This window comes from Silene latifolia, chromosome 1 (assembly GCF_048544455.1).
Source record: "Silene latifolia isolate original U9 population chromosome 1, ASM4854445v1, whole genome shotgun sequence".
NCBI lineage: Eukaryota > Viridiplantae > Streptophyta > Magnoliopsida > Caryophyllales > Caryophyllaceae > Silene > Silene latifolia.
In genome coordinates, this window is record NC_133526.1 from 185,716,559 (window position 1) to 185,729,040 (window position 12,482).

Below are 12,482 nucleotides of genomic sequence, written 5' to 3' on the forward strand. Positions count from 1 at the left end.
GTAGATTTTTCCATCTTCTTATCTGACGGTTGATTATCTAACAATCTTTCAACATTTTCTTTCAATCCCTCCCCATGAACTTGCTCATGCACCTCATCACCTACCCCGGGCCGAGTTTCAGCATCCTCTGACCGTCCGTCAGCTTGGTCTACAATGTTTGATAATGTTTCATGGTCAATGTCTGACAATCTTTCAACATTTTCAACATTTTCTTTCAATCCCTCCCCATGAACGTGCTCATGCACCTCATAACCTACCCCGGGCCGAGTTTCAGCGTCCTCTGACCGTCCGTAAGCTTGGACAATTTCCTCCTCGGTGTAATTCACCTCCAACAACAGCTCTCTGACCACGAGTTCTTGCTGCTTAGTTAAATCTTTCTTTTACGCTAAAAGTTTCTCCTTGAACTCTCTAATTAAGGAGCTTAAGTTCACAACTTCAGTCACACTCGTGCCACGAAGTAAACCAATGGTTGCATGAACTTCTGACCACAACTTCACCATTGCAACTTTTTTTCCATCAGGGCTACTATTTGAATCCGTTTGTTCACCATCACATTCTGATAATCTGAATTGCAATGCATCTTTTCTCCATCTTGTAGAAACGTAATCATCTGGAATTGTCTTCTTCCCGTTAGCCGACAAAATCCATACTATATGTCGGCACAGATATCCCATCCTTTCAAACATCATACAGCTGGAACGTGTAGCCAGTGTCCCTGTAATCAAATTAAATTATGCCGTTAGTAGTCTTATACATATAATAATAAGAGTTAAACATTATCAAGGTAGAGTTATACATATGGCAACAAGAGTTATACATTCTGAAAGCTAAAGTTATTCAAAATGTAATCAGAGTTATACTACAAATAATCATGATTCAGTGAAAAAATGAATAACTTCTAATGTTATTCTGAAAGTAGAGTTATACATATGGTAACAAGAGTTATACATTCTGAAAGCTAAAGTTATTCAAAATGTAATCAGAGTTATACTACAAATAACTGCAGTTCAGTAAAAAATTGAATTTCTAATGTTATTCTGAAAGCAGAGTTACACATATAGCAACAAGAGTTATACATTCTGCAAGTAGAGTTATACATATAATAAGAAGAGTTATACATTCAGAAAACTTAAGTTATTGAAAATGTTGTCAGATTTATACAGCAGATAACTGCAGTTCAGTGAACAATTGTATAACTTCTATGTTCAGACAATGTAACTTTGGCACTATATCTAGCAACTTCAGCCAACTACCACATCAAGATTATGCCAAAATGTTGTTACCTGGGTTGTACTCTACATTGAAAATTTTCTCTCTGATTGAATCCTTAACGACAGTCACTTCAACTCCATCGACTTCAGCATAGCCCCCGGTCTTACATGTATCGATTGAGCAAATGACCTCTAGTTGGAATTCCTTGAAAACCTCACGGGTATAAACATTTGACGCATATTCCTCTATGGGTAAATGCGTCCCCCTTGCTGGTGTTGAGTGTCGGTTTTCATGGTCAAGTTTCTTCTGCGTATGTCGTTGATGGTCCATAGCGCTTTCAAAATGCATCCAAAACTCCACTAACGTACCTGACTTCTGCTCGAACTTCTTAAAAAAACTATTAATGCTCTTTGATCTCTGGGTTGTCCTCATGTTCAAGTCCCTGCAATGCGCCATCACCCATTGGCTCCTTTTATCGTACGCTTCTGTAAACCACTCTTCGTTCACAACACCATGCGCTTCCATTATTTCTGCCCACCTACAGTCAAAGTCGTCTGCTTCTAGGTTGTCGTCCCATATAATGTTGTTCAATTTCTCAAGGAACTCCTTATAATCCTCCCTTGTCACCCCGAACTTCGATGGCACCTTGTTCATTATATGCCACATGCAAAATCGGTGGCGTGCAGTCTTGAAGGCAAGGGGTACGGCCTTAATAATGTCCGCATCCTGATCTGTGATAATGTACTTGGGTTCCTTTCCACCCATAGCATTCAAAAACCTGTTGAAAACCCACTGGAAGGATTCATGGTCTTCATGGGCAATCAATGCCCCACAAAATGTCACTGATCGCTTATGGTAATCTATGCCAGTGAATGGCGTGAAAATCATATCGTACTTGTTTGTTGAGTATGTTGGGTCGTACAACACTGCATCTCAAAAAACGGAGTAGTTCCTTCTAGCGGCCCATATTGCCCTTCGAAGGCTGTTATCCTTGTCAACTTCATAATCAAAATAAAACCCCTGTCTATTTTACGCCATATTCTTGAACCGGTCTATGAACAATTGACCGTCCCGTTTATGGATGAAGCACTTCATATCTCGGTGGAAGTTCTTAAAATCCGTTAAGGATGCACCAATGTTCTCGAACCCGTTTACGAATTCCTTACACATGTTGTACGTCCTAGTTGCTCCTATCCTCAACTGCAGTGGACAACAAATCCTGATCAGTGTAATGAAGGATTCCTCAACTATAACTCTTTCACCTTTTCATATAACTTCATGAAACATATGGATAACTCCATTGATTGATTGTGCAACTTCTTATTATTTATAACTCTTACATATGCGAATATGTATAACTCTAACAACGTTCTATATAACTCTAAGGCTGTTAAAAATTATTCTAGAATTTTAAAAAATATTTACAAGTTTCACAATCAATTACTCGAGGTTTACATAACTCTATCATCTCGGTGTATAACTTTAGAAGTTTGCCATTCAATTACTGGAGGTTTGATTAATCGTAAACTAACCCTTGAGTTGTACATTATCAAGTACTTGTGAAAATCTTCTATGTTCCGCGACATCTTTTTGTTGGGGCTGGTGTCTTCACAGTTAGTGCAATGACATATAAATCTCTAAAAGGATCAAAGGGTATACTTTTTTATTATTATCAGTTGGTCCACGTTTATCAATAACGGTTGGCTTGCTAGATAAGTTTGACGTTATTGTCATACAGATGGCGGTGATCAACTGGTCCCTAAAAGTCACACCTATAGGATACGTTTGAGAGATGTGACGGTATGAAAATACAGTCATGTTGATGCCTAATATGACTAACCAGTTAGTCGGAGTTATTGACTAGTAATTAGTCAAACGCGATGTTGAGATAATTATTTAATACGGATTAAATAATAATGGCTAAGACGAATTAAGCAGTTAATTCGTAAATTGAATATAAACGATTTATATTTAATTAATGTATATTGAGTTAATTATACAATATTGTCTTTGTCGGACAAGTATTAATATATCGACTGAGTCATGTTACTAGTTGATATTTTAATAATCGATAACCGATGACGATTTATAATAAAATCCCGTCATATACGTTTTAGCAATTCAAGTCGGATCACGAGTTTAATAAGGAGGAAGTGGAAAGCCCACTCCCTCCCTAAGCAAACCCACGGACCGAATCAAGGAGGAACAAAAGGAGAGCTCCTCTCCTTTTTGACCTAGGGCAATTCATTTTGAAAGAAAAATTAGGGTTTTGAGGAGCATTTTTCTCTCTGAAAAACCTAGATCTCACATCTAGCAAAACTCACAACAATTCTCTCAATATTGCAAGGCAATTAGAGAATACATTCTAGCACAAGGGCATAGTCTCAGACGGTCTTGGGTGCAACGATTAGGAGGAAATCTACCTTGATTTCTGTTCTTAGGCCGCATTTCAAAGGACCCGAGGTTGATTCTTGTTCTTTATCGTTTCTCTATTGTTTTTCGTTTATGCCATAAATCGCATGATAAATTTACGTTATAGTCCTAAATTTTAAGGGTTTTATACGGATATTACCCCACAAGTGGTATCAGAGCGAGGCCACGTGAATTTTTTTTGTGATTTTCATCAAACGAATTTGAATCGATAAATTTTGTGCAACAAAAAACGTGCGGCAGCAGCATTTTTGTCACGGCATAAATTTTTTTTTACTCGGCTGTTGCGTTTTTTTTCTAGGAAACCGTGCCATACGGTTCATGTCTGATCAGACGGTCTTTTGTTTTCGATTTGTTCTTTGCATATTGTTATTTTAAACGATTGTTATTGCGATATGTTTATGTTTTATCAATTGTAAATTCATTTCTATACGGATTAGGTTTAATTTGCAATTGATTTTATCAAATCGATTTTTGTTTGGGACTGTTGTGGCTCACGGTTTAGCTGCTGAAATTTTTTTTTCTCCTTTTTGGTCTCGGCATTGCTGCTGGGATTTAAAAAAAAAAAAATTTGCTGTTTGTCACGGTTTAACCGTGAAAAAGAAAAAAAAAAATTCATGTTCTTTTTTTTTCTCCTCGGCCATGTTTTGTGCATAATACGGATTTTATGCATTTGCTTGATAGTGAAACGGTTCACTCACGTACCATTTAGTTATTTTAAAGCGATTTAAAGTAACGGATTATCATGGATTAAAATTAAGTTGATTAAAGAGGTTTTGTCACATAATTTTAATCATTAAAGGTGGTTTGGATAAATTTAACATAATTACGGAATTATGTCTCGAATAAATTTTTTTTTAGTTGATGCTTTTTATTTATCGTTATTGTTGAATGCCTTGAATGCTTTTAATTACGTATTTAATTTTACAAACGGTTGTAACTTAGTGTGGCCTTAGTAGAACGTGTTACCGTAATGATGGAACACGGTCTTGGTTGTATTTTGAGATCTCGCATCTCCGTTTTGGATTTTTCACTTGTAATTACAGTTTTATTTTTATTTAGAATGTAAATAGGTTTATATTTTGTAAATTTTAATTGTAATTTTGAGAAGACCATAGATGGAGACCGGATGCTCACTCCCGCTGCATGGACAAAGATGGAACATCAAGACAAGCTTCTCGGGTCCAACGGTGGATTCCAAAGTTGTATTATGTTCTTTTTACTAGGATAGGCCACACTAGGACTTTTATTTACGTTTTGCATTCTTTTATTTATTTTATCGTAACGATAGATTGCATCATATTCCGCCTAAAACCAAACCACCTAATTATTGCATGAAAACTGACTCATATAGAGGTCACGCGTTAGTTTTCTTTGATATACAGATATCACATGTTTTATTTAAGCCATCACCTAAATTAATTCATTCACGCAGTTGCTAGTTTTTCGTTCACTTAAAATGAATTAAAACTAAGTTGATGGGATCTTCCTCGTATAAACAAAAATTGAGAATAGTCTTTATAGGTCAAACTCCAATGAATCCCTTCTTCGTCGGTAGGCATAATATGACTCCTTCTACGTCGGGTAAGTTGGAACCGATTGATCTATTTTATCTCAACACTATGGTCACTCGTACGATCCTGTGATCATGGTGAACTAAAGATAGGATTTACGGAAATCTATCGACCAAGAGTTCTAACGATAGAACTAGCTAAACAGTTGGCTTATCAATTTACGGAAATTGAGTCTTGGGATCACTTGTATCATTCTTGAGGGAGATCAATTATGCAAGTGCAATGAGTCTACACGTTAAAATGAATTTTAAATAGACTTAAATCACCTCGATGAGTTGCTTATTTCGTTTTTGTTTTTCCTTTCTTTTTCAGCGTAGATCACGATCATTTAAACTGCTAAATCAAAATGGCTGGTCCTTTGAACAACCCAATGCCAAGTGCCACATTGGACCGTGAGTCCTGGCTTCGGATCTTCATGAATCAGATGAATCAGTCTACTCGACTGAAGAATGATGGATCAAACTTCGCGGAATGGGAGGCGGCATTACGGAATCGCCATCGCCGACGGAAGCTCAAATATCTAATCGAGCCCCTCCCCAGCCCCCTGTGCCCCACGGCTAGAGCTAACGAGATCGCCAAGTATAGCGATTTCGTCATGGAAGCGGGTGCGATTAAAAACGTACTCATTTTTGCAATGGAATCCAATTTGCAGAAACGCTTCATAGCCCAAGGTGCAAACAAGATTTTCACCACGCTCACTAAGGAATTCTCGAAAGCACCGAGAATCGTGACCTATGAGCATACCACTCGCTTCTTTGATGCGAGACTCCAGAAGGGCCAACCAGTTAGCCCACACATTCTCAGCATGATTGAGAATGTCGAGAGACTGGAGGCGCTTGATTGTAAAATCAGCGAGAACATCGTGATTGATCGCATGCTTCATTCACTCCACGATGGTTTTGCGCTCTTTAGAGCGAATTACTATATGAATGATTTGAAGAAACGCCCACATGAACTACACTCCCTTCTCGTACAGAGCGAGAAGGACATGAAGTTTAGTGGGAGCATGAAACAGGATGTTCTCGTTGTGTCAAACAAGGGCATGGGTAAGGGCAAAGCTCAGGCAGACCTAGCGGTAGGCAAACCGAAGTTTAAGAAGTCGGGATCAGGTAAGAGTGGGCCTGGTGAGTCGAGTACCTCATCAGGGCGCGACAAAGAGCAAGACCGAAAATATGGAATGCCATCATTGCCACAAGACTGGGCATTGGAGGCGTACATGTCCTGTTTACCATGAGGACATAAAAGCAGGTCGCGTTAAACCTGTTGGTATGTCTTCTTCCTCTTCTACTTTTATTCATATGATTGAGATTAACCACGCAAGTTACGGAACTTGGGTACTAGAGATCTTGGTTGTGGTTCTCATCTGTGTAATCATGTGCGGGGGCTCCGAAACATCGAACCCCTCGTAAAGGGTGAGGTGGACGCATGTTGGGAATGGAGCACGAGTGGTGCCGTCTCAAGGGGAACATACGTGATCCAGCTTCCTAGCGGTTTTGAGTTATTTTTATATAATCGCTATTATGTACCCAGATCTTTCTAAAAACATTATTTCGGTTTCGCACTTGACAAACTTGGTTTTTCATTTGTAATAGAGAATAATACTTGCATTTTCTCATTACACGATATGATTTATGGCAAGGCAGTCTCCATGAACGGAATTTATGTTTTAGATCAGACCACCGAAATATTACACGTAATGAATAAGAAGTTAAAGGTTGGTGACAAAGATCAAACGTATTTATGGCACTGCCGTATGGGACACATTAATAAGAAACGCGTTAAACAGCTCATACAGAATGGAGCTATCTCGGCCTTTGATTTTCAATCATTTGGCACGTGTGAATCATGTCTCATCGGTAAGATGACTCGAATTTCCTTCAAAGGTGTTGGAATGCGCGCTGCTGACCTATTAGGACTCATACACACGGATGTATGTGGACCTATGTCAATCACCGCACGAGAGGGCTATAGGTACTTCATCACTTTCACGGACGATTTAAGTAGATATGGCTATGTCTACTTAATGAAGCATAAAAGTGAGTCCTTTGAGAAATTCAAAGAATACCAGAATCGGGTACAGAACCAACTGGGTAGAAAGATTAAAACACTACGTTCAGATCGTGGTGGCGAGTATCTTTCTCACGAGTTTGATCAACACCTTAAAGACTGTGGGATTGCCTTACAGTTAACTCCACCTGGAACACCTCAGTTGAATGGTGTGTCCGAACGGAGAAATCGAACACTACTTGATATGGTTCGATCCATGATGAGTCACGCCGTATTGCCTGACTCATTGTGGGGTTATGCTCTTCTCGTCATTTGCTCTAATACTTAATCAAGTCCGTCTAAAGTCTGTTGACAAGACTCCATATGAACTATGGAAGGGAACGGTCCCTAACTTGTCCTTTATACGGGTTTGGGGCTGCGAGGCTTATGTCAAGTGGAGACACGAGGATAAGCTCGGCCCGTGATCGGTCAAGACATACTTTATAGGTTATCCTAAAGGAACACTTGGTCATTACTTTTATTCGCCAACCGAACAACGTGTATTTGTTGCGGCTAGTGCGACATTCTTAGAGAAGGAATTTCTCGAGAATGCGAAGAGTAATAGAACCTTCGACCTGTCGGAGATTCCAGAACCAAATACCGAGCAACCATTGGAGGAACCAGTTCCTTCAATCCCGGTTGCGGTTAATATTCCTGAGGAACCTAGGAGGTCGGGAAGAGTCTCTATTCCTCCGGACAGATACATTGGTATGGTCGAGGAACATGACATAGATGACATTATACTCTTAACGAGTAGTGAACCCGCAACCTATAAAGGTGCCATGGCTAGTTCCGACTCAAAGCTATGGCTTGAGGCCATGCAATCCGAGATGGACTCCATATATGAGAACAACGTATGGGATCTTGTTGACTTACCTGCTAAGGTTCGTCCCCTTCAATGCAAATGGCTTTACAAGATAAAGCATTCTGTGGAAGGTCAACAAGATATCTATAAAGCACGACTAGTTGCTAAAGGTTTCACCCAAGTGCCAGGTTTGCACTACGATGAAATTTTTTTGCACCGTAGTCATTTGCGTTCCATTCGGATTATCTTAGCGATTGCCGCTTTTCATGACTATGAAATTTGGCAGATGGATGTGAAAACCGCCTTCTTAAACCGTTATTTGGAGGAAGAGTTGTACATGGTACAACCCGAAGGTTTCATAGATCCTGAACATCCTAAGAAAGTGTGCAAGCTTAAGCGTTCCATTTATGGACTTAAGCAAGTTTCTCGGAGTTGGAATCATCGTTTTGACCAAGTGATAAAAGAAAATGGATTTACTCGATCGGTCGAGGAACCATGTCTATATATCAAGTCGAGTGGGAGCAAGATTGTCTTCCTAATATTGTATGTTGATGACATACTCCTGATTGGGAATGACATAGCTCTCTTAACTTCGGTAAAAGCATGGTTAAAGAACCATTTCCAGATGAAAGATCTGGGTGAGGCACAAAGAATTTTGGGCATCCGTATCTATCGAGATAGATCACGTCGGATGTTATCTCTCAGTCAGGAGACTTACATAGACAAGATCCTAGAGAGATTCAGCATGACTAACTCCAAAAAGGGGTTTCTTCCTATGGCTCCAGGGGTGCATTTGAGCAAGTCTCAGGCACCAGAGACACCGGAAGAGAAAGAGCGCATGACCCGGATTCCTTATGCTTCGGCTATAGGATCAATCATGTATGCCATGATATGCACACGTCCGGACGTGGCATATGCATTGAGTATGACAAGTCGATTCCAACAGCATCCAGGTGCATCACATTGGATGGCTGTCAAGAACATTCTTAAGTACCTACAGAGGACTAAAGATTGGGCATTGACTTATGGAGGCGAACAAAAGCTATGCGCAACCGGTTACGCAGATGCTAGCTTCCAAACGGATCGAGATGACTCAAAATCTCAGTCTGGATTCGTTTTTACTCTTAATGGCGATGCAGTCAGCCGGAAGAGTTCCAAACAAAGTGTTACAGCAGATTCTACGACTGAGTCCGAGTACTATGTTGCGTCTGAAGCTGCAAAGGAAGCGATATGGATGCGTCAATTCTTACAAGGACTATCCGTAGTGCCTAGTTCGAATGACCCGATCACCATCTATTGTGACAATAGAGGTGCCATCTTCCAGGCTAAGGAGCCCAAGTCTAGCAACAAGTCTAGACATGTACAACGGAAAGCTCATCTAATCCGAGATTACGTGGAGCAAAAGGAAGTAGTGATAGAAAAGATTGCTACAGATGATAATATAGCAGATCCTCTCACTAAACCATTACGACAAGATAAGCATGAAGGGCATGTTAATTCCATGGGAATTAAACGTGTTCCTAAGTTGTAGTACTCTTTTATGGATTAGTTTCATTTTCTCGTGTACTCTATACGACATCATCGTTTTGATATTTATATATTTTGTTTTTCATGTGGATTTGTACGACAATTTTGAACACCACAAAGTGAACTGAACAAACATTATATTTTGGTCCTTAATTGCCCACGTGAGCTGATAACTATGGCAATTATTTTGTGACGTTGGTTGATGGTGGGTTCAACGAGCCATAAGTCAAACGGTAGACTAACCAATCACAGAGGCGAGTTATACGGATATCTCGTAGGACACAATTGTGACATCGACGTGGAGTCCTAAATGTTTTATAACATTCGGTGCCAGGTCGTGGATAGGACCTCCATGGTGATCCTAAGAGTCGATTCTTTTGACTATCGACTGTCTCTTGAGATTAAGGCAGATTTTGGGTGACTTTGGTTTCTTTCTCACGGTCATCCGTAACAGGGGGCCAAGTAGATTTTTTCTGGGTCATTTCATGTTATGCTTAGATCGGCAGGAGTCGAGTTGAAGGAAATATTCAGCCTTTATCAGGTACTCGATATTTCTCAGGGCCACTCGAGGAGTCAGAATCGAAATGCATGGCCATGCTCGAATACGAATTCGTTTTATCAGTTAAGTTACACTCTAGTCGGGGAAACCACTCTAGATACAGATCGATTGTAAAATACGACCTTTGCGGATCCGGATCTGCAAATTGTTTTACATTGAGTGGGAGAAATTTTAAATGAATATGAGAATCGGTTATCGCATATACACTTGTACGGACAAGTGGGAGTTTGTTGGAGCCAGTGTCCTCCAGTTAGTGCGGATAACGTTATTGCACATACACTTGTACGGACAAGTGGGAGCTTGTTGGGGCTGGTGTCCTCACAGTTAGTGCAATGACATATAAATCTCTAAAAGGATCAAAGGGTATACTTTTTTATTATTATCAGTTGGTCCACGTTTATCAATAATGGTTGGCTTGCTAGATAAGTTTGACGTTATTGTCATACAGATGGCGGTGATCAACTGGTCCCTAAAAGTCACACCTATAGGATACGTTTGAGAGATGTGACGGTATGAAAATACAGTCATGTTGATGCCTAATATGACTAACCAGTTAGTCGGAGTTATTGACTAGTAATTAGTCAAACGCGATGTTGAGATAATTATTTAATACGGATTAAATAATAATGGCTAAGACGAATTAAGCAGTTAATTCGTAAATTGAATATAAACGATTTATATTTAATTAATGTATATTGAGTTATTTATACAATATTGTCTTTGTCGGACAAGTATTAATATATCGACTGAGTCATGTTACTAGTTGATATTTTAATAACCGATAACCGATGACGATTTATAATAAAATCCCGTCATATACGTTTTAGCAATTCAAGTCGGATCACGTGTTTAATAAGGAGGAAGTGGAAAGCCCACTCCCTCCCTAAGCAAACCCACGGACCGAATCAAGGAGGAACAAAAGGAGAGCTCCTCTCCTTTTTGACCTAGGGCAATTCATTTTGAAAGAAAAATTAGGGTTTTGAGGAGCATTTTTCTCTCTGAAAAACCTAGATCTCACATCTAGCAAAACTCACAACAATTCTCTCAATATTGCAAGGCAATTAGAGAATACATTCTAGCACAAGGGCATAGTCTCAGACGGTCTTGGCTGCAACGATTAGGAGGAAATCTACCTTGATTTCTATTCTTAGGCCGCATTTCAAAGGACCCGAGGTTGATTCTTGTTCTTTATCGTTTCTCTATTGTTTTTCGTTTATGACCATAAATCGCATGTTAAATTTACGTTATAGTCCTAAATTTTAAGGGTTTTATACGGATATTACCCCACACTTTTGAAACTGACGATCCTCACTGGATACAAGCTCGTGATTATGCCCCATGTGGAATCGGTCAATTACTAATACTCAATTCTTCATAAATAGCCTGACATGTGCTTTACACCCTACCCTCTTGATTGTATATTTCCTCTGTTTCGCAGTTCTTATTCCCCAATGCATTTCTTCTTCCCTAATCCCGGTCTCATTTTTTTTAATTACTGCCTCTCCTTTTGGGACATATGTGAATCCCTCTCTGTTGCAAACCAGCAACTTTGACTTGATTTCACCGTCGCGCCATTTTTTCGTCGAGTACTTCCGAACATCAAACCCCGATGTCAATGCATAAATTTTATAGAATGTCACTGCCTCGTCGATTTCAAAAAATTGTTGCCCTACACAAGGTGTAAACTCCGCTGCCAAATGCTTACAATACTCAGTTTCCGCTACCTTACGACCATCTGAGCAGAATCAAACATCCATGAAATGATTAAGAAATACATAACTCCAAGCTACTTAGCATTTACTTTGTAACTCCAAGCATAGAATGTATAACTCTAGGCATACACTGTATAACTCTAGGCACAGACTGTATAACTATGGACACAGACTGTATAACTCTAGGCATAGACTGTATAACTCTGGGCACAGACTGTATAACTGTAGGCATATAATGTATAACTCTAGTCACAGTTTGTATAACTCTAGTCATACAATGTATAACTCTAGTCACAATCTGTATAACTCTAGTCATACAATGTACAACTTTAGTCACAGTCTGTATAACTCTAGTCATACAATGTATAACTCTAGGCACAGACTGTATAACTCTAGCTATACAATGTATAACTCTAGGGACAGACTGTATAACTCTTAGCATATAATGTATAACTCTAGGCATATAATGTATAACTCTAGGTATATAATGTATAACTCTAAACACAGTCTGTATATGCTAAGAGTTATACATTATATGACTAGAGTTATACATTGTAGACTGTATTACTGTAGTTTCAGAATGTATAACTCTAGTCATACAATGTATAACTCTTACC